Source organism: Chrysemys picta, chromosome 15, assembly GCF_011386835.1.
Source record: "Chrysemys picta bellii isolate R12L10 chromosome 15, ASM1138683v2, whole genome shotgun sequence".
Classification (NCBI taxonomy): Eukaryota; Metazoa; Chordata; order Testudines; family Emydidae; genus Chrysemys; species Chrysemys picta.
Genome location: NC_088805.1, coordinates 15,993,898 through 16,015,354, shown reverse-complemented (window position 1 = coordinate 16,015,354; position 21,457 = coordinate 15,993,898). Strand labels below are relative to the sequence as shown.

General features: G+C 45.6%; 1 long non-coding RNA gene across 1 annotated transcript in view; it reads right to left on the bottom strand.

Moving 5' to 3' along the window:
- The window catches only part of LOC122172286 (uncharacterized), a 111,553-nt gene extending 90,646 nt beyond the window's left edge, over window positions 1-20,907 (bottom strand). The window contains exon 1 of the long non-coding RNA XR_006172439.2: window positions 20,825-20,907. This is a non-coding gene — a long non-coding RNA (uncharacterized LOC122172286). The remainder of the gene's footprint in view (window positions 1-20,824) is intronic.
- Between the last annotated feature and the right edge of the window lie 550 nt (window positions 20,908-21,457).

The following is a 21,457-nucleotide window of genomic DNA, read 5'->3' as shown; positions in this document are numbered from 1 at the left end:
TGCGAGCCAGGCCTGGAGTGGCTGCCCCAATGCACTGCAACCTTTGCAAGAAGACAGACAGGGGAGAGCCCTGAGAATAAGAGTTTATCAGAGATCCCTGGACCTGCCTAGAGCCTGTCAACGAGAGCAGCCCAGCGCCTTGCCCATAACTGCTCCTGGGATACTGCTGTTTAAAGGCAGCCAGCCAGCCAGCCAGCCAGGGGCTGGGAGTACCTGGCTACATGGCAGCAGTGCCAGTGCTACCCCATGGGGACCCTAAGTCAGGGTACCACCTTTGAAATGAAAAAAACAACACACCCACCCCTCCCCGCACAAGCCGGCCACAACCCCAACCACAAGGCAGCTCTGCAATCCCCCTCTTCGTCAGCCAATTATACTATCTGGAGAGATAATACATGTAGATAAGATTGATACCATTGCAGGTCTCCTCATGGGGTGACTCAAGCCTTCTCTCACACACACACACTCGTGTGCGATGCACTTGCGTGTTGTTGGGGAGGCAACTGCTGTATTTTCAACTGTTTTGATCGGTTGTCAGAAGCGGGAACACTGCAGTATCATTAGCTGGACACAAACGTTTAACGTTAGATATCCCAGTGCATTGTGATAATAATCAAGTATCAAAGGGGTAGCCGTGTTAGTCTGAATCTGTAAAAGCAGCATAGAGTCCTGTGGCACCTTATAGACTAACAGACGTATAGGAGCACGAGCTTTCGTGGGTGAATACCCACTTCTTCGGATGCATGTAGTGGAAATTTCCAGGGGCAGGTATATTTCCACTACATGCATCCGAAGAAGTGGGTATTCACCCACGAAAGCTCATGCTCCTATACGTCTGTTAGTCTATAAGGTGCCACAGGACTCTTTGCTGTGATAATAATGCAAATCTTTAGACACATGTTAAAAAAACCAGCAGACTAAGTTATTTTTCTGGCAACTCCATACAAAAATCAGCCAGGCCGGTCAAACACCGGCCAGGGGGTAACCCTAGCTCTAAGCAGGAAGATTTTTGTCCCCCCTCCCCCATACATACTAATAATTGAGCTTCTCCAGGCCTTAAACCATTGCTTCTCTGCTTACGCCTAGTGCCGACTCTGCATGGCAGCCACCTTCCCTAAGGCGGGTGGATTTGCAGGAATTTCCCACCCTCAGCGTGGCCCAGCCTGACTCTTTCCAGCCACTGTCTGCCCCAGCCTGGCGCTTCACGGGTTAAGAGGAGGCGAAGCTATCAGAGACTCCCCAGTGGCTGCGGTGCGCTCACGTGGGGCCGAGAGCCCCGTGTTGTTGCCTGTTCTCTGACCCCAGGCATGTAAACACAGCCGCATTCTGGCAAGGCGCTGAATGCCCCTGATTATGGAGCAGTTCTGGGCCCGCTGCCAGCCGGGAAGACCCTGGCGAATGCTTCCCTTGGCAGGCTGCCCAGCCCTGCACCGACATGCAGGCAGGCAGGCTGCGAGACAGAAGCACCCGCAGCCCCGCGTGGGGTTTTCCCCCCTGCTCCCTTTCCAGTTCCTGCTAGCAGCAGGAGCAGAAACAGATGCACGAGCAGCCCTGGCTTTTGCACCATGACAAAGGAGAGCAGAAGGCAGAGCTGCACGGAAAAGCACAGAGCCCCTGGCCTAGAGTGTCATACCCACTAGGTCATTCCAGCAATGCTGGAACAATTTTTATACTTGGGGGGCTGAGAGCCACTGAACCAAATTGTAAACCCTGTAGGTAATGGAATCCACTTCAAGCCAGGGGGTGCGGTAGCACCCCCAGCACTCCTAGTTCCAACACCAAAGCATTCCTGCGTGATCCCAAGGCATCGCTGGGAAAGCTGCTGCTGCTGGGCAAAATAAATTTTAGACCAAAATAACTCTCCCTCTTTTACTTTAAGGAATAACCATCAAAATCAGCAATTTGCTACACACGTTTGCAAAAGCCTGTCTCTCTCCTGCCCTTCAGGACTATTTTGTCTTTTTAGCAGATGTGAATGTAAGGAAAGGAGTATCATTCAAGTAGCCCCCTTGCGTTTATAAACAGGTTAGGCAGTGAGAGCCACTGGGAGATTCCCTGACATGCCACAAACCCATATAACCCGCATTACATTTTGCAGAATGCAGCACTGCATTGCTGTAGCAATCGGCTCCCAGTGAAGTCAATTGGAGCTTGGTGGAAATGAGTCAAGCTCTATATATCCGTAGATGTTACATGCTCCCTGCTACAGCACCTCAATATTGTATAACCAGCACCATACACAGTACACTTCATACAGTCTTTTCACAACATTCTGCAGAATGCATCACACTCCTGGTATACACAGCAGTATAGACTAACTGCAATGCATTCTCATTGCACTGAGCTACAGCATTTCAATATAATCTGCATCTCATAGGCTACGGCTGAGGTTTTCAAACCAAGGTAGGAGATTTAAACACTTCTTCCATATCTCAGCATCATATTGCAGAATGCAGCCTCTTGCTATACAAATCCACCTACTGTAATTACAAATAGATTCTTTGCAATAGCATGCTCTATATATAACAAAAAAGAACAAGGTCACATACTACCCTCAGTCACAACCGTGGAAATCCAGAGTAACTCAACTGAAATCAATTGGATTACTTCAGTTTTACAATGGTGTAACAACTGACCAGAGTCTGGCCCATAATCTGTGTCACATGGGCTGTCTCCAAGCAGTGTCCTGCAGCATATTGCAATCCTGCTCATCTACAGATCAGTATAATCTACACTATGCTGTGCTGTGTTACTGCACATTAATATAACAATCCACACCAAAGTATGGTGACAGTAGTTAGTAATTATGTAGCAGTCGCAGACTCTATGCACTGTATTATAAAGCAATATAAAATGCATCAATATGGTATCTTTAGATTCTCTCCACAGTATACTGCAGGAGCTAGCAATGATCTACTGTAGCTGTATAAATCAGTATAATCTCTAATTTCAACACATTCTCCTTGCACTATACTCCCTGCTCTGTGGTGCTGCAAGCCATAACAGCACCTGCCTCCCAATACACAATGGGCCTGATTCTACCATCACCTTCACAGGTGTGAGACTCACTGAGCCAAATTCTCCCCTCACTTGCACCAGTTTTACATCAGAGCAACTCCACAGGCACCACTGGGGCAATTCTGGATTTACACCAGTGTCAGTAAGAGCAAAATCACCCCAATTGACATCTGTGGAAGTTGAATTAACAGGACAGAAGTTGGTCCTCCCCCATTGTCTTTCTGTCTCTCTCTGTCATGATATGAATTTTCTGCAGCATAGTCTGCTGGGGTTTCCAAAATGTTTTTCAAATGTATATAGGCCTTGTCTACACAGGAAAGGTTTTCCAGAATAACTTTAGGGATTTTTTGTTTGTTTTGATAAACTACCCTGTGTACACCCACAAAAGTTCTTTTCTCAAATTATCTGGCGTCTTATCCTGCACTAATTTATCTGCTTTGGAGGTGAAATAATTCTGTTCTGGAAAAAGTTTTTTCAGTGTAAGGTTTGCGTGGACCCATTTGTATTTTGGAGTAGCTGTTCCACTCTGGCAGTCGTCCCACTGCTGCCCCACACTACATTGCTTCACATTGGGGTCGGCTTATCTGTTTACGCCTTCTAGTGCTCTAAGCGCATCTTGACCGGATGTCATCTCCTCATTTAAATGCTGGCATGCAGCCAGGTGTGTCATTTGAAATCCCAGCTGGTGGTGAATTCACACCCATTATAACAGCTATGCCCTGTCCTTCCATGTGGACTCATCATGAGGTCCCCTGCTTCGTGCCTCTCCGCAGAGGGGAAAATGTACAAGCCCATTAAAAAAAAAAAAAAAAAAAACAGTCGCCACACACAGCTGGCAGAACAAATGAAGGAGAAGGGGTACTCCCAGCACAAAGACCAGTGCCGCTTCAAAGCAAAGGAGCGCCACAGAACTATGAGAAAGCAAGGGACAAGAACAGGACTTCTGCTAACGCTCCCACTACATGCCCATATTACAAGGAGCAGGACTGGATTTTTGCAAGGGGAGGACACCACCAAACCCAAGCATGAGGTTCTTCTGGCCAGTTTGAACCTGACTGTGGAAGGCAACCCAGCGACCACAGACGCTGACTAGGAGGGGATTCCCGCAGACTACCAATATTACTTCAGCACACCCAACCCTGACCCAGAGATTCAGGCACTAGAAATGCCCTCCAAACCCCAGGCAGAGAGCCACTCCGAAGCAGCTGTGGAGGCAGCTCTCCTAGTAAGCATCCTGGCCCAGATTTGTAAAGCTATGTAGGCGCTGCTGAGCTCAGCGTCACAATGCCTCACTGATTTAGGAGTCTAAACTTCATTTTCAAAAGGGATTTAGGCACTTGGGGAAATGAGATTTAGACTCCTAAATCAGTTAGGCATTGCAACACGGAGCTCAGCAACGCCTAAGTAGCTTTAAAAAGCTGGGCCAACGTGCTTGTAGAAAAATGACTCACCCATTGGCACACCCCCAGGTGGCTGAGCATGGCATTGAAGGTCCTTCACCCTCAGGGGCATCCTTCCGACAGCAGTTCACCCCTTCCAGGGTATCGACATCTCAAATAAAACAGCGTCCAACCCAATACTGCTCACGCATACCACATCTTCCACACCCCCTGGACTCCTCAGCAAGCCTCACTTTTCTTTCAGAGTAGCAGATTCCCAGGTTTCTTCCTAGCGTCCCCAATAGGGCTCAACCCCAAACAAAACCAAAGCACAACTGAAGCCACTTCTGCCCATCTGGGCTTGAATATGTAGTCCCTCTGGGTTTTCCCAAAGCTCCAAGCACAACGACCCACAGGGCTACCTCCCACAGGGCCGTGCTCCTGTTTCAGAGCCCATCACAGGGCTGGCCCCACTCTGTGGTTCTTTTCACAGGGAAAGGGCATTTTAGACCCCTTGTTTTCTCCTAGGTCTCCACCCTGCTGGTCTCCACTCCTTTCTTTATCAAGCAGCCCCACCCCACAGCAGGGTCTGATAAGGAATTGAGTCCGACACCTCTCCTGGTACAAACAACATGGGCTAATTGAGCTTACAGGCTCCTATTAACTCCTTGTCAACCAATGTGAGGTTTATAGACCCCCATCACAGTGCAGTATTACATGCCACTGTATAGAGAGAATTATACAACTTTGTTCTAGGTTCACAAGCATCCAGCGTTGTCATACAGCACTTCCACATTCTCGGCGCACGCTCTGCCATCATTCCGCAGCTACTCAAGGTATAGTTAAACAACTCCTTTCTCCAGTCCAAGTGTCCAGTAAAAGGCTTCAGAAGCCAGTGAAGCAGAGAGTAATCTAGGTCTCCCAGAACAACAGGAGGAATCACACTACCATTAATGTCCATAGTGTCCTGGGAGCAAAACTTCCCTTTTGTCATTGCAGTAAACAGGGCTGAGTTTCTAAAGACCCTGGTAGCATGGACCTTTCCAGACCACCCCACTTTAATATACATGAACAGACTGTGGTAACTGACCAGGCCTTGCAGCACCATAGAGAAATACCCCTTTCTGTTGATGAATTATGAGGCCTGGGGCGAGGGACAAAGAATAGATATTTGGCCCACTCCTGGCCACAGGACAGTTCTCAAACTCCAACTGTGCAAATCCATCAATAACCTCATGCAGGCTGTCAAGCTTTATGACCTGTACAGCAGCACCCTCTCAATAGCCGTGCATATCTCCACGAGAAAAACCCTGACAGCTGACCTACTAACACCAAACTGGTTAGCTCCTGTCTAGCAGCAATCGGGGGTGGCAAGCTTCTAGATGACAATAGCCACACACACCTCCATGCGGAGGGGAACTCTGATGTTGGGGTTCTACTACTGCAGCTCCAAGGTGAGCTCTGCACAGATTGCTAGGAAGGTAGCTGTCATTATCCTGAAGTTTTCCTATCACTGCTGGTCATCCCAGGTCTGCGTCACTACCCTTTCCCACCAGTCACTACTAGTTGGCCGAGCCCAGAAGTGGCACTCCACTGAGCGAAGCAGCTCCAGGAAAATATCCTGCAGAAGTAACTGCTCGGTTTCATCATTTTCTTCTACCTGCATTTCCACAGAATTGCCATGTCTGTCTCCCAACCCATCCAAAGCCATCCAGCTGCATGAACATCAGTGCACAGTGCATTATCCTGTTCCTATAGTATGAATGACTGTCACAATCATGGTGCTCAGAAGTCTTCTCTCCATGTTGCCTGAGAGAAATTCAGATTAGTCTCTCACTTACAAAAAACAAAACAAAAACAAACCCAAAACAAATAGATAAATTATGAGAGTTTGTTTAGTTTGACCCCAAATCCCAGAATTCCAGTAGGTTCCAGTAAGCATCCCACAATGCACAACGAGAAAAAAAATATGAGAATGCATAGAGCCCAACAGTGGAATATTGGACCATGGAATATCTGCTCAGCATGCTGTGCGGTTATTTTCAAAAAGTGCAGAGCTGTGTGGACACAATGATTCACAAGGGAAGTAGCTTAAGCAAGCATAAGCAGAGCAGTGTGGACGCTACACTTTAATCTGCTTTAGTTATAGTGGAAAAAGTATATTCCCCCCCAAAAAATCTTTCCTGTGTAGACAAGGCCTTGGGCTCAGTGTTCAGTGGACAAAATAGAAGAAACATATGTCAATCAAAGACACAGAAAAGAAATGCTATGCATGTTTGAATAAAGATGTTAAGAACTTAAGAATGATCATGCTGGGTCAGGCCAATGGTCCATCTAGCCCAGTATCCTGTCTTCAGATAGTGACTGGTGCCAGATGCCTCAGAGGGAATGAGCAGAACATGTCAATTATTGAGTGATCCGTCCCCTGTCGTCAAGTCCCAGCTTCTGGCAGTCAGAGGTTTAGGGACATTCAGAGCAGGGGGTTGCATCCCTGAACATCTTGGCTAAGTTTTTCATTAGGTGTCTGTGGTTTTGATTGCGCCCACGTAGGCCAATGGCATGTGCCCAAACAGTCCATATTCTAAAGCTAGTTTTAAAGTCACGGTTCAAACAACACATGCTATCAGAACTTGGTGCTAACATCACCTTGAATGTCTCACACTTGGACATAGTTTATCCTTTTTGTATTAGTCTAGCCAAAAATGACCCTGCTTTCAGGTGTTTTTTAATGAACTGTAAGATGTTAGATGGATTAATTTTAAGGATGTAGGTGGGCAAAACTAAGACAATGGTCTATTTCCATCCTGGAACATTACTAGATTAAAAGTTTATAAATCACTGGAACGTTCCCTCTATTGGAATTAGCAGACAATGCCATTTTATAAAGGAAAAAAGTCTGAGCTCAGCAACTCTGACATAGTTTCTGTACGCATCCTGTAGTACACTGGCTAGCATGTGTATGCACTGCTGCCCTCCCTGTTTTAGATGGAAGGACAGATCTGATCAAATGCATGTGATTATAATGCCCTCTTGTGTCTGCAGACCACACAGGGTACAAGTTCTAACACTACTGGGCCAAATTCATTCCCAGAACTCCATTCACTCCAGCTGAGTCATATCAAGGGTGAATTACCCCATTTGGGTTGAAGGAGATCCTCATTTAGCACCAGTGAAGCCTGCACTTTGGGAGCAGAAAAGCCTGCATTCCATCAGCAATGCCACATGTGCGTGCTTTAGCTGGCGGGCATGTTTTTCTTTGTAGCTGCATACTCATTACACTCCAATTCTGGGAGAGGTAAATCACTGAGGCACTTATACATTTATTAGGAAGCATGAAAAATTAACTGTAAACTCAGACAAGAGTTCAGAAAAATCACTTCCACTTAAAATACAATTAACAACCTCCTCCTCCCCTCCCCCAAATTTAACAAAATTGAACAGTCCAGTCAGTGTATAGTAAGAATAACTCTACTAATAGCAGCACCCACTGTTCTAAATCACTGTGGGTTAGGAGCTGGCCCCTGCTGATTTCAGTGAGAGCACACACTGACCCACTGAGTCATGGGCTGGAATGATACACATTTCAATCATTAGCACAAGACCTGGTACCATCGGAGACATTTTCGCTGAGGTTCCATGAGCAGATCTGATGATGCCCACAAGCTATGGGGTATGTGTGTTCCCCTTTCTCTGTGTTAAAATTCCCCTAGTATAGGTGTGAGAAACACCACAGCAGCCAAACTATGGAATAACCTGCCCACAGGGGAAGTTCCTTCCTAACCCTGTCAGTTAGAGTTTAGTTTATGCCCTCAAGCATGAGGGGTTATAGCCTTTAAGGTTTCTTTTTTAGCCTTTTCAGTGCAACTGTGGATGTTCTCATTATCCATATTAATATAGACACTTATGGGAATTAGGCACCAAACTGACATTAACTGGGAATTAGGAGCCTAACTGCCTACTGTGTTTTTGAAAATTCCACACCTCACCTAGTTCTTTTTTTAATCCTACTAAGCTCTTGGTCTCAGTGAGAGCTTGTAGCAATGAGTTCCCCAGGCTAATTAAGCATAAATTCAACAAACCATTTCCTTTAACCAGTTTTCACATGCTACCAGGGCCGGTGTAACCATTTAGGCCACCTAGGCGGTCGCCTAGGGCACTAGGATTTGGGGGGCGCCATTTTCTTCGGCAGTGACCGCGGCGGCCGGATCTTCGGCCGCCCCTGTCGCCGCCGGCATTTAGGCAGAGGGAGCTGGGTCAGTGGAGCGCGGGGAGGGCCGCCTGCAGCAAGGGGGGGGGCGCGGCGGCACACAGGGGAACTCCCCGCCCCAGCTCATCCCTGCCCCGCCTCCTCCCCGAGCACGCCGTGGCTGCCTAAGCTGATTGGCGCCGCAAGCCTGGGAAGCGGGAGAAGTGAAGCAGCCACGACGTGCTTGGGGAGGAGGCGGGGCAGGGGTAAGCTGGGGTGGGGGAGGGTGCCTCAGGGTAGGGGGTGGGGAGCTGCCGCAGGGGGGGCACCTCAGGGGGGTAGGGGAGAGCTGCCGTGGGGGGGGGCGCCTCAGGGCAGGGGCTCGGGGATGGGGGGGGGGGCACAAGGTGGAAGTTTAGCCTAGGGCGCGAAACGTCCTTCCACCGGCCCTGCATGCTACCTTTCAATTTCATTGAACATTCCCTTCCTCTTATGTTAAGAATAAGAGGAGTGCCTGATTGACCTTCTCCATATTGTTCATTACTTTGTATACCTCTAGCATGTCCTTTTATTATTATTCTCCTCTCTAAACTAAACACATACAGTCTTTTTACTCCTTTTACTCCATCTTCACATGGAAGCCCTCCTGTATGCAGGGCCGGCTCCGGCATTTCTGCCACCCCAAGCAAAAAAAAAAAGCGCAATTGCGGCGGCAATTGGAAAAAAAAAAAAAAAGCCGCGATCGGTGGTGGCAATTCAGCGGCAGGTCCTTTGCTCCTAGAGGGAGTGAGGGACCTACCGCCCCCAAATTGCCGCAGGTGCCGCCCCTCTCCCTTGGCCGCCCCAAGCAACTGCTTGTCAAGCTGGTGCCTAGAGCCGGCCCTGCCTGTATGTCTAATAATTTTTATCACATGTCTCTGAACCCCTTCTATTCTTGCAGTATCTTTCTTGAGACAGGATGATCCAAAATGAACACATTACTCCAGGTATGGGCATATCATTCATCCATTTGTACAGTATCATCACATTATGTAAAGAAATGTATAGATTTTGACCCAAAGCAGTGCTGCCTGCCCAAGACTGCTGATAGAGACTCAATCAATAGAGGGTGGACTTCCCCATTCAGCTCAATACGATGTTAAGGCTGCACCTTAATGATGGCAACACGAATGTCAGCCTTTTGAACTTGTTCTCATAGTGATCATTAGTAAAAGCATAAAAAAAAAAAAACAACAGAAAAGTTCAACCAAGTTCAAATTCAGTGCAGAAGTAATTTTTTCAATTAAAAAATATTGTAACCATCTCTTCATGGCTTAATCTGCAGCAAGAGAGATTTAGATTAGATATGAGGAAAATCTTTCCAACTCTAAGGGTAATTAAGATCTGGACTAGTCTTCCAAGGGAGGTTGTGCAATTCCCATCACCTGAGGTTTTTAAGAAGAGATTGGGCAAACATCTATCAGAGATGGTCTAGGGGTATGCCTGGTCCTGCCTCCGCACAGGGCGTGGACTTAATGACCTCCCCAGGTCCCTTCTAGACCAATATTTCCATGATTCTACGTGAGTGTTGAATCCAATAGGAAAACCCACATGTTTAAAAAGTTACACACAGGCTTCAGTACTTTGCTGAATTGGGGGCTAAATCAGTCGCTAAGTCCCTGATATTGTATGTGTTGGCAGTCTCGGCTGAAACATGCCACAAATACCTGATTAATGCTGACTTTGCAGACCTGGCCTCTGTGCTGTGTCCCAGCTACTGCCCACCTCCAATTCCTTTGTGCTTGACCTCACCCCCGTTGCAGCTTGGGGGTTTGCACTCTGCAGTGGTGAGTCCTGCAAGCTACTATTGCATGTTAGATGTCACGCAGATGAACAGGAGACAAGGCCGGGGCAGCACACCAGGCCCCACCACAGCTCTGAATAATTTACATATGCCTGGAATGATGGGCAAAACAGCCCTTGCCTAATAGTTAAGTAATATCTTAAAGAGGAGATAATAATGAGAAGTGCAAGAGGAAACAGACAGCATGACCTGCCTCCCCTGGCATCAGCATTGGGATTCTCTCTCCATTAGGGGCACCAAAACCAACATGCCCTGCATTTATCAAGTGATCACACTGTAGTCATTTAAGCCAGGTTTATTACAGAATTCTCTGCCACCCCCTTTCCCAGGATTCACAGCTACAGAGCTGTTTGGATTCAGTGCAACCCCAAGCAGCAAAATAGGATCAAACGACTTCCTCCCTAAGACAAGGGCAGGAATAGAGAAAATTTATACAAAATTAATCCAGGCTGGTGACAACCTAAAGATGGCGAGGGGAGTGGGAAAGGGGAGACATTTATTCATTTTCATGACAATAGCCATGGAGAAAGAGACACTCTCCTGGCTCTCCCTGGGGATTTGAATTGAATTCCCAGGGCTGCCAATCAGATCAGGACTTTAACAGCATTTATTCAGCAGGGAGACTGTCTGGAGCCAGCATGTCAGCATCTGGATGCTGCCCTGAGTTTACACCAGCAGAGCAGCCAGGAGTCACAAATTTGCCCATGTTGCCAGCTCTCATACAATGTGGGATCTTGTGCGTGCACACACATACACACAGACAGTTTCCTATCTCAGTTACGCCAGTGTAAATCCAGAGTAACTACATGAAGCCAGTGTACACCCATCGCTTTTGGGTATATGGAACATTGTTACAGGCCTATCTCCCACAAGGCAGGACTTCGATTCTGCCTCACTATAGGTGCAGTTTGATCAAGTTCATCAGAAGCGGATCCCACTGTAACTCTTGTGTGTACTGTTTTGTGGGAAGGAAATCCCAGTGTAAACACAGGAATAGGCTCAAGACTATTCTATCATCAGATTCCAGAGACAACCTGATCCTAAGGGGTCTGATTTCTGCAGTTTAACCCATTGACACAGACCGTTAAACTGAGGTTCATGTGATTGTTGAGCCATTGCTACCAAAGTAAATTCTAATTACAGGCTGCAGATAAACGGACCCAACCAGAGCGTACAGACTCAGAGAGACAACCTCTGCCTGCCGATAGCGTATGTGTGTGTGGGCGGAGGTGGGGGGGCAGAGTGAGGGCAGCCAGCTTCAGCAGTGTTACTGAACATGCTCAGTACAAGCCAAGCAGCAAATCTGGGGTGGGGGACATGACTCCCGCATGCCCCCCCAATACTTCGCTTCTGCAGATTCATAGGGCCAAATCCTGCTCTCAGATCCACATGTGCAGCTCACACTGACTTCAATGGGAGTTCCCTGTACACACCTAGGAGCAGAATTTAGCCCACAGATATTAGACGTGGCAAAGTCGATCACCTCCAATAGGCTAGTGGGCGCTTCCCCTAAATAAACGAACTCCAGGATATTTATCACTATGAACAAAGTTTAAGCAGCTTCTACAGAAGCCTATGGGACCACAATCTGCCATGACAGTCTTTCCCTCACTGGCAGTTAGATCCTTCCCTGGCTGCAGTTTCATTGTTTCCATTGTTATTAAGCGCTCACCCTGAGACAGCCTGGCAGAAAGGATGCCAAGCAGCCCGGTGTTCTTTCCTGGAACATTTATGACAGTAGCAATTATAGATGTAGGGTGTACGCAGGATGGAGCATGGCCAAGGAACTGGAATGAATTGTTCAGATTTGTACTGTGGGGACCTTGCCAGTGATCTCAGCAGCCAGGAACAGAAGATTCCTGATTTCACTGGCAGCTATAGATCCTGTGGGAAAGGGAAAATCCAGACCACAGGTCCTGGCATGAGCTTCAGATTATAAAACGTTTATTTTGACAGAGTGAAGCAAAATCCCAGGAGACAAATGTCAGTCTAGAACTAAAAAAATATATATATATATATATAATCTGTATTCTTGAGCTCCAGCATACAGTGATCTACATGGGCACGCATGGGTCTGCAAAGGGATTTCTGGTATCTGATGTCCCATTCCAGGACATTTTCATTGAACTAGGAGGTACCAAGGGGATGTCACGCAGCAAAGAAGAGTTTAGCTCAAGTGAGTCTGCTCATGGGTACAGGTTTCAGAGTGGGAGCCGTGTTAGTTTGCAAATTAATTCTAGTTCTGCAGTTTCTCATTGGAGTCTGTTTTTGACTTTTTTTGTTGAATAATTGCGACTTTTAGGTCTGTAATTGAGTGACCAGGGAGGCTGAAGTGTTCTCCAATGGAGAACATAGTGTGGCTGATGTGATTAGGCCCTATCAGAGGCTCGTTCACCTGCACATCTACCAATGTGATATATGCCATCATGTGCCAGCAATGCCCCTCTGCCATGTACATTGGCCAAACCGGACAGTCTCTACGCAAAAGAATAAATAGCCACAAATCAGACGTCAAGAATTATAACATTCAAAAACCAGTAGGAGAACACTTCAACCTCCCTGGTCACTCAATTACAGACCTAAAAGTCGCAATTATTCAACAAAAAAACTTCAAAAACAGACTCCAATGAGAAACTGCAGAACTAGAATTAATTTGCAAACTGGACACCATTAAATTAGACTTGAATAAAGACTGGCAGTGGATGAGTCATTACACAAACTAAAAACTATTTCCCCATGTTAATTTCCCCCCTACTGTTACTCACACCTTCTTGTCAACTGTTTGAAATGGGCCATCCTGATTATCACTACAAAAGTTGTTTTTTTCTCCACCTTAATCAATTAGTCTCATTAGAGTTGGTTTGGCAACACCCATTTTTTCATGTTCTCTGTGTGTGTGTGTGTGTGTGTGTGTGTGTGTGTGTATCTTCCTACTGTATTTTCCACTGCATGCATCTGATGAAGTGGGCTGTAGCCCACGAAAGCTTATGCTCAAATAAATGTGTTAGTCTCTAAGGTGCCACAAGTACTCCTCATACTTTTTGCTCATGGGTAGTTAGGAAGAGTCCATCTGCATGGGTCCAATTGCAGAGGCAGGGCAATAGTATTAGCAATGTCACAGAATGATGGATTTTAACCCTCTTCTTTTAGTACACTAGTCATTTTCTTGTGTTATGCTGGAATGATTTGGATGACATGTACAAATAGGTACCTGGTATCCATTGGAAGTTCCTGAGCCTTGCTTTCAAAAAAGATTGTTCTACATAGAAAGTAAAATAAGGTTCCTGAGAAAAGCATCCTGGGTAAGGATATACCAACAATTGTCAGAAAGGCAGAGCATACCTTAGGAGAACCAACAGTCTGATCCAAACTGAGAATTCTGTATTATCGTTTTTCACCCATTTAAGGTCCTATTTTCACTTCAGTTTCCATAGCAACCTCTTGTCCTAAATCTGCAGCACTTATAGCCTTTTAGTGTCATGGGTTCTTTCTTTACAGCTCTAATTACACCCTCATCCACAAGGGGAAATGGCTGGAATGCCATTCCCACCACAGAAACATGCAGGAAGTGCTGCTCTGTAGACAGAGGGGATATAAAACTGAATCATAAACCTTCAGACTTTATCCTTTTTCGACAATTCCCCTATGTCACAGCTGCATGTTTTATGGTTGGATTTTTGAACATGGGCCATGGCAGACGTGTGCATGTAACTTTAAGAGGGGAAAAAAGTTTAGGGTTTGGGTTGAGTTTTTTCTCTGTGTCTTTTTATGGTCTATTCCAAATACAGAAGACTAAAGAAACTGGAAAAATACTTTAAAAGAATGACTCTGATGCCAAGTGGATATTTGATCCATACTAGTGCTGTCGAGGCATGATGTCCTGCGTGCCCTAGAAAGCACAGCTCTGGGATGAAACTCATACGCTCTGTGTTCACTGAACCCACCCTACAGGTCTGCGTACATTTTCTTTTCAGCATTGGAAGGGTTAAGTTTCCCACCTATGCATTTCATTTAAATTCAATAAGACTCTTTCAGTTTGTTAATATGAAACACATAGGGACCTTTGTCTTCCTACCCGTCTGTAAAATGCCTGTTGCACTTTGCAGATTATTAATAATAATATATTTCTGGCACTGTCATCCCTTGCTATAGTTCTTCAAAGCAATGACAGTAAAAACATAGTGGCAAGCAGCCCTGTAGCAAAGAAACAGTGATTGAACAACAACTTCATAAACGTTTTACAGAACCATTTGCTGAAACATCTGAGGAAGTGTGTCAGGGTTAGTGCAGATAATTAGAAGCCAGTACTCCTGGGGTCTATTTCTGGCCCTGCTACTGACTTGCTGTGTGAACTTGGGCAAGTTGCTTAAAAATTAAATTTAAAAAAATGAAAATGGAGATCAATAAAATAAAATTGGACCGTGCCCTTCTTTGCTTCTTTATGATGGATAAAGAAAACTGAAAGTTTTGCTGAAATTTTGCTTTCTGGATACAAAAGTTGTACTTGTAACTATAGAGAAATAGTTAAAGCAGTACAACATCTCTAGTGTTCACGCAGTTATATTGATAAAAAGGTGGGTGCTTTAAACTGGTATAGCTTTTCCCTTAGGGAAAGGGGAGTAAGTTATACTAGGACAAGTACCTGGTATAACTGCATCCACACTAGGGGCTGTATGGAGTTAACTATATTGGTACAGAGTCACACCCCTAAACTGACAGTTATACCAGTACAAAAAACTGGGTGTAGATCAGGTTATAGAAGTATCAGGACTATCAAGTCTTGTCTTTCCAGTATTTGCTGAAGGACTCCCTGTAGAACCAGAGTGGGAACTTTCTCGACCCAGAAGGGTGAGGCTGTTGAATCTTTTCTCTTAAGCCTTCGTCAGGAATTTAATACTCAGGTGTTAACAAAACCAAAGATTTTTAAGTGCCTGGCTAAAAAGTTCCTGAATTCTGGGCCTGATTCTCCTCATTTACTTCAGCATAAGTCAGGAGTAACACCTTGGAAGTCAACAGAGTTACAAGATGAAACTGGTGTGAGTGAGTAGACGATTTTTGGATCCACTCTTCTGGTTTCAGAATCACATTTTCCAGGTTTACCATGCTATTTTCCCCCTCCCCTCTGTTGCTAGGTGAAACATTCACACAAGCAGCAACTGGGAGGACTGACTAAAGCCTTGATCCTGCAAAGGCTTATATACCTGAGTACCTTAACTCCTATGAGATTCCCATTAAGTTCAATGGGACTAACTACCCACATAAGTCTTTTCATAGCTCAGCCCCTACAGACTGATTATACAGGGGAAACACTGAAACTGACTACACAAAGCATTGTCACATGCTCAAAGTACACTGAAGAAGAAGATAGGGGAAATATTTTTTGCTCTTTAGTTTGAGTATTCTTAGGTAAAAATTTTACAGAAGGAAGGGTGATAAAGTTGATGATTCACATTAACTTTAAAAAAAAAATCCCCCTTCTTATGCAAAGTCCTCTTGGTACATCCTGATTCTGTGAAATAATCTCCAGCACATAAATTACTGTGCAGATATAGAATTTCGGCCAGGTCTATGTTACTTATCCTGCACAAAGGGTATCTAGTAAAATTAGAATGGGAGGCCCACAAACTCAGAGCTTGTCTAGTAGACACCTTCTCTAGCAGCAGTTTGAACTGGGCGGGCAAAAGTTCAGTCTGGCACAAGTCTGGGAGATGCCTTGACCCTGGGCTGAAGAAATGGAGTTTTGCCTTCTAAATCTTTTTATATTTAGGAGCTGCTCCAACTGTTAGCATGTCTGGTTAATCCTGTGATCTGGCTCTCTGGGGCCTTCCAAGAAGGGTCTGGAAAGAAAAGAACAACCAGGGCCCCTCTAAGTCTGAGGTAATATCGCATTACAATTGCAGCGCTGCTCCACAGCTCAGCAGTGACCAGGAACAGCCCTCACCCACCAAATGCACATAATACAAAATTTTAATTAAAATGATGAAGAGAAACAGTAAGCAAATGGAAAAAAAGCAAATGCATTGGTATAAAATGCCTTGTTGGTGCAGGAATTACTGTCAGTGAGTCTAAGAAGATCATGGTTATGAGATTTCCTGAAGGTTTTGACCAAGGTTTTCAAAAATGATTAGTGATTTTGGGTGCCTCAGTATTTAGATGTCCAGTTTAGTCTTTGACAACCAGCCCCCAAATCCAAATTAATGTTAATATTGGGGCACTAGTAATGAAGAAGGTAACTTGTATTTAGATTATAAAATCTTTGGGGCAGCGACTGCCTTTTCATTCTGTGTATATACAGTGCCTAGCACAATGGGGCCCCAATCCCCTGTTGGTGCTTCTCGGCGCTAACTAACTGCAATACAAATAGGAAACAACAATGGCAACAACTTAAAAATTATAACATCGGAGCCCCACACCTGATCCTCAGAGCAAGTCTGGCAAAGGTATCACCATGAATAGTCACTTGGATTTTAGGAGACGTTCTGTTATGAACTGGGTGAAACCTTGTTATGGGTTGAATTAAAACTTCATTGAGATTGAGTATGAATGCACCCTTCAATTAATGTAAATCTCAGGATGAGTTAATGAGAAGCCCCCACTGAAGACAAAAGAGGATTGTGAACCTGCCCAGGAGTTTGGACTGCATGGGCAAAGGGCTTTTGCTGAGTATTGTTTGGGGGGCGGGGGTGTAAGCAGAACACACAGAAACTGAGAACACACAGAAATGGAGAACAGACAAGGGCCGAGAGAGAAGCAGAGGCAAAAAAACAAATAAACAAAAAAAAGGCAAGAAATCCCAGACTAGCCTGTGAGCACTGTTCCCCTGGAAAAAACTAGGGAGAGAGCTTTTGGGTCTGGCATGGTGTTGGCTAAAGAGGTTTGGGGCTGCAAACCAAGAAACTGCTCCTCTCCGTTCTTGGTTCCTTCTGCATTTGAGAAGCAAAACTTTGTACTGTGCATTCCTTGTAAATAAACAAGATTGCATCAAATAAAATACCAGACTCCATCAATTTCTACTTCCAACTGGAACATCACCAGAGCTCCAAAATTTGACTAGCTGCCAGGGCCGGCTCCAGGCACCAGCTTAACAAGCAGGTGCTTGGGGCGGCCAAGGGAGAGGGGCGGCACCTGCGGCAATTCGGGGGCGGCAGGTCCCTCACTCCCTCTAGGACCTGCTGCTGAACTGCCACCGCCGATCGCGGCTTTTTTTTTTTTTTTTTTTTTGCTTGGGGCAGCAGAAATGCTGGAGCCTTCCCTGCTAGCTGCTTGGGTCAAAAAGGGGCAACAATTCTCTTTGACCTTGCTTGTGACCCTTGCAAGTTCACTTTCTGCAAACATTCAAATGATTGAGGTCTACTAGTATGATCTGTTGTGGAAAGCACATCTCAAAGCCATCTGCATGAGTATTCACAGAAACCAAATACTAAATTAACACACCAAAATGTTGTTTGTGTGCTCATCCTGTCAGCGAACTCTACCACCATCATGTGACTTGCCTGGCCAATCATAACCAATCAACACAGCTTGAATAGCAGTTATTGGTTATAAGGAATTGCTCACAATCAATCCATAATGTTAAAAATATTGCATGGAAACAAGCTACTTTTGAATAATGAATAGAGCCAAGGAGAACACAATCAGCTCCTCTATGAGCAGGAAGCTATCACTTGTCACGAGCTACACTTGTCAGGTAAATTAGCTCTTGTGAATTTTTCCACATCGCTAGAACCGCTGCCCACTGCTTTCCATCACCAATGGGCTGCCATGATTTACAGTCATTTTTCTGACCATAACTGGGCTTTCGAGTCCAACAGAAGAAAGTGTTAGCCCCACCAGCCATAGCTCTTTGTCCTCGAGACCCGTGTACATCTGGCTGCAGTTCTCTACTGACCTTACCCTCATCAACCTGTCACCCACCCCAAGTGCCTGCAGATGTTTCCCAGCTGCATGAGAGAGTACAGTTATGACTTTCAGTTTTGCTGCTAATGACCCTTGGAAGGTTTCCCTTGAAGGAAAATAGTTCAGACCTGCTCCACCTAAATGCTAATGTGAAGGATGGGGCATAATTTATGTCTCTCTTTCACAGCCCTGCCCTTCCACATGAAATGAGAGGAACTCCCACATGTGATGAGCAGGATGTGGGATCCAAATCACTGCTTGGGCACAGACAGTTTCTGCAAAGTGAAAATATTTCCAGTGTACACCTTGGGACGATGAGAGGAGCGGTCACCAAACTGCTTGTTTCCATATGCACTGGAGTGCATGCCAAGGTACAAGCATCCCCTACAGTAAACTGCACTTCAAGATCATCCAACCAGGGACATGGTGTTGGCTTGCAATCATTCTGGAGTAACGCAGCAATGAATTAATTATCTTGATGGTGAGGAAATCGAGAGGGCCACAGCCAATAGTAGCTGGGAGATGGTACTTCACATACAATCGAACTATTATAGAGCATGGATATGAGTCCCATCCCCTCTAATATCGCTATAGAAATGTATCCATCCAATATAAACCTAATTTTAAAGTTACTGGCACAGACTCTCAGAGTATGCCTACACTAGAAACGCTACAGCAGCACAGCTGCAGCTCTGCCACTGTAAAGCTGTAGCATAGACATTTACTGCAACAATGGAAGGGTTTGCTATAGTAAATCCACCAGTCCAAGAGGCGATAGCTAGGTCGACAGAAGAAATCTTCTGTTGACCCAGTGGTGCCTACTCCGGGGCTTAGGTTGGCTTAATTACATTGCATAGACTGTGAAATTTTTCACAGTCTTGAGTGATGCAGTTAAGCCGACATAACTTTGTAGTGTAGACCAGCCCTCAGTTAAACTAAGTCACATGCAGAGCTAGGAACAGAACCCAAAACTTGAGATTTGCAGCATCATGTTCTAAGCACACCACCATATTCCCCCCTATTGGGTGAACCTGCTGGGTCCAGAGAGAAACATGAATTATGAAGAGGTGCAAACAGGTGCTTTATTGGGAATTTATTAGGCACTGAATCACCCAGGATTGTCCTCCGGCAGAAATTGGATCCCTTGGTGGCTGGGCCACTGGTCACATCCTGTAAGGATTTGATGTTCCAAAACAGTTTGATCAGTTCCCATGAAACTTGTACCACACTAGGGACTAAGAGAAAAATGCAGGGAGAGGAAATGAAAGGAAGGAATGAGAAGGCAAAACAGACAAGGGATGAGAAAGCAACAGGATGGAGGAGATAGAATGGCAAGCAGGTGCCCTCCCTTGTCCCTCATTGCCAAGGGCAACCCTCTTACCATCCTCAGGGGCTGGTGAGCAGCCTCTTCCTCACCATGCCAGTGATGGCAGGTTAATTCCAGAATTAGCAAAACCAAGGAAGATTCCCACCCGTCTCCCTAGGCACCATTTCAGACTATGGCAGCGTCCTGGAGATGCTCTTCTCTGCACCACTGGAAGCCCTGGGCCTCACATGGCTTCACCTCACATTCATTTCCCACATCCACAAAGCCCCGATAATCCCATCTATTTACCCCCACTCACAAAGACATTGCTCCTCTGGACCGGCACTGAACTTGCTTTAGAGCTTTGTTTGCTACATCAGCAAAATACAAACCTTCAAAGAAACAGCCAGCAACTAAGTGCCTTCGGGGTGGGGGAATGGTTTATGCCCAGTGCAAATCTAAACCAGAGAGAAGTCCCCATATAACAGCATCCCATATAATGGAGTCCTGTACATGAGAATTCTCTACGGAACCAGAATTAAAGAACCAAGGAAAAGAATAAGCAGGGGCAGGAGTGCCCTGACTTTTCAAACACAACAAAAGCCATTGATATTCAAAGTCTGTTGAAGAAGCCCAGAGCTCACAAAGATATTCTTAATGCAGCCTTCACCATAATCACATAATCCAATAATCCACAGTTAAATCAAAATGCCTTTGTCCCTAAAAATATACAATATAAGTGTTAATGTATATAATAATGTATATGTGGTACCATGGGGAGGCAGAAAGATTTTTTTTTTTTTAAATCTTTCCAGCTGCCCATCAAAGGCCTGGTCCCCACTTAGTCCGGACTTCGGACTAAGGTACGCAAATTCAGCTACGTTAATAACGTAGCTGAATTCGAAGTACCTTAGTCCGAACTTACCGCGGTCCAGACGCGGCCGGAAGTCTCCCCCCGTCGACGCCGCGTACTCCTCTCGGCGAGCTGGAGTACCGGCGCCGACTGTGAGCACTTCCGGGATCGATCCGGGATCGATTTATCGCGTCTTAACCAGACGCGATAAATCGATCCCAGAACATCGATGGCGTGCCGCCGGACCAGCCGGTAAGTGAAGACTAGGCCTAAGTATTTGTAAAACACCCATCCCTGCGGTAACTTCACAACCACTCTAGAGATTTCTTTAAATGGTTCTGACCTGACACCTTATCTTTCGGCTGCCTCCATCTCCAGTGCGTGGATCCGGTTACACGAGGCAAGAACAATGTTCTAGGACGAAAGAGGGAGAGAAAAAAAGTTTGTTCAAAGGTAACTGAGTGCTCCCCTCCCTGTAGGCCTGACTGCTGAAGGCATCCTGCATGGATGACTTTGAAGTGCTAGTTTACTTTTTAGGTGAGGATTAGGATTACAGGCCGAACTAAAACTCACAGGCCCTTAGAGAAGCAAAAGTATTTAATAGAGAAGTGCTGGGCTGATGATACCTGCACCCCATCCTCTTTATCCACACAGTGTACTATGTCATCCTAACTCACTGCAGGTGTGACATTAGTCCCAGGAGTACTTCCTCAAGAGAGTATCTGAGCTAGCAATTAGAGATGAACCCCACCAGAACTCCAGATCTGATCCTGCACGCACTGCCTTTGGGAAAGCTCTGATCCAAATCTAAACTTGACAGTTCAGTCCTTCTCTAATGGGACAAACGGGATCCCTGCATCTGAACAACCCTGTATTCAGGGAAAATGCAGACCCTACATTTGTGGTTTGGGCCCTAGAAATGTCCCAGCCTCAGTTTGTGCCAACAACAATTTCTAGCCCAGTGCATCCATGTTCA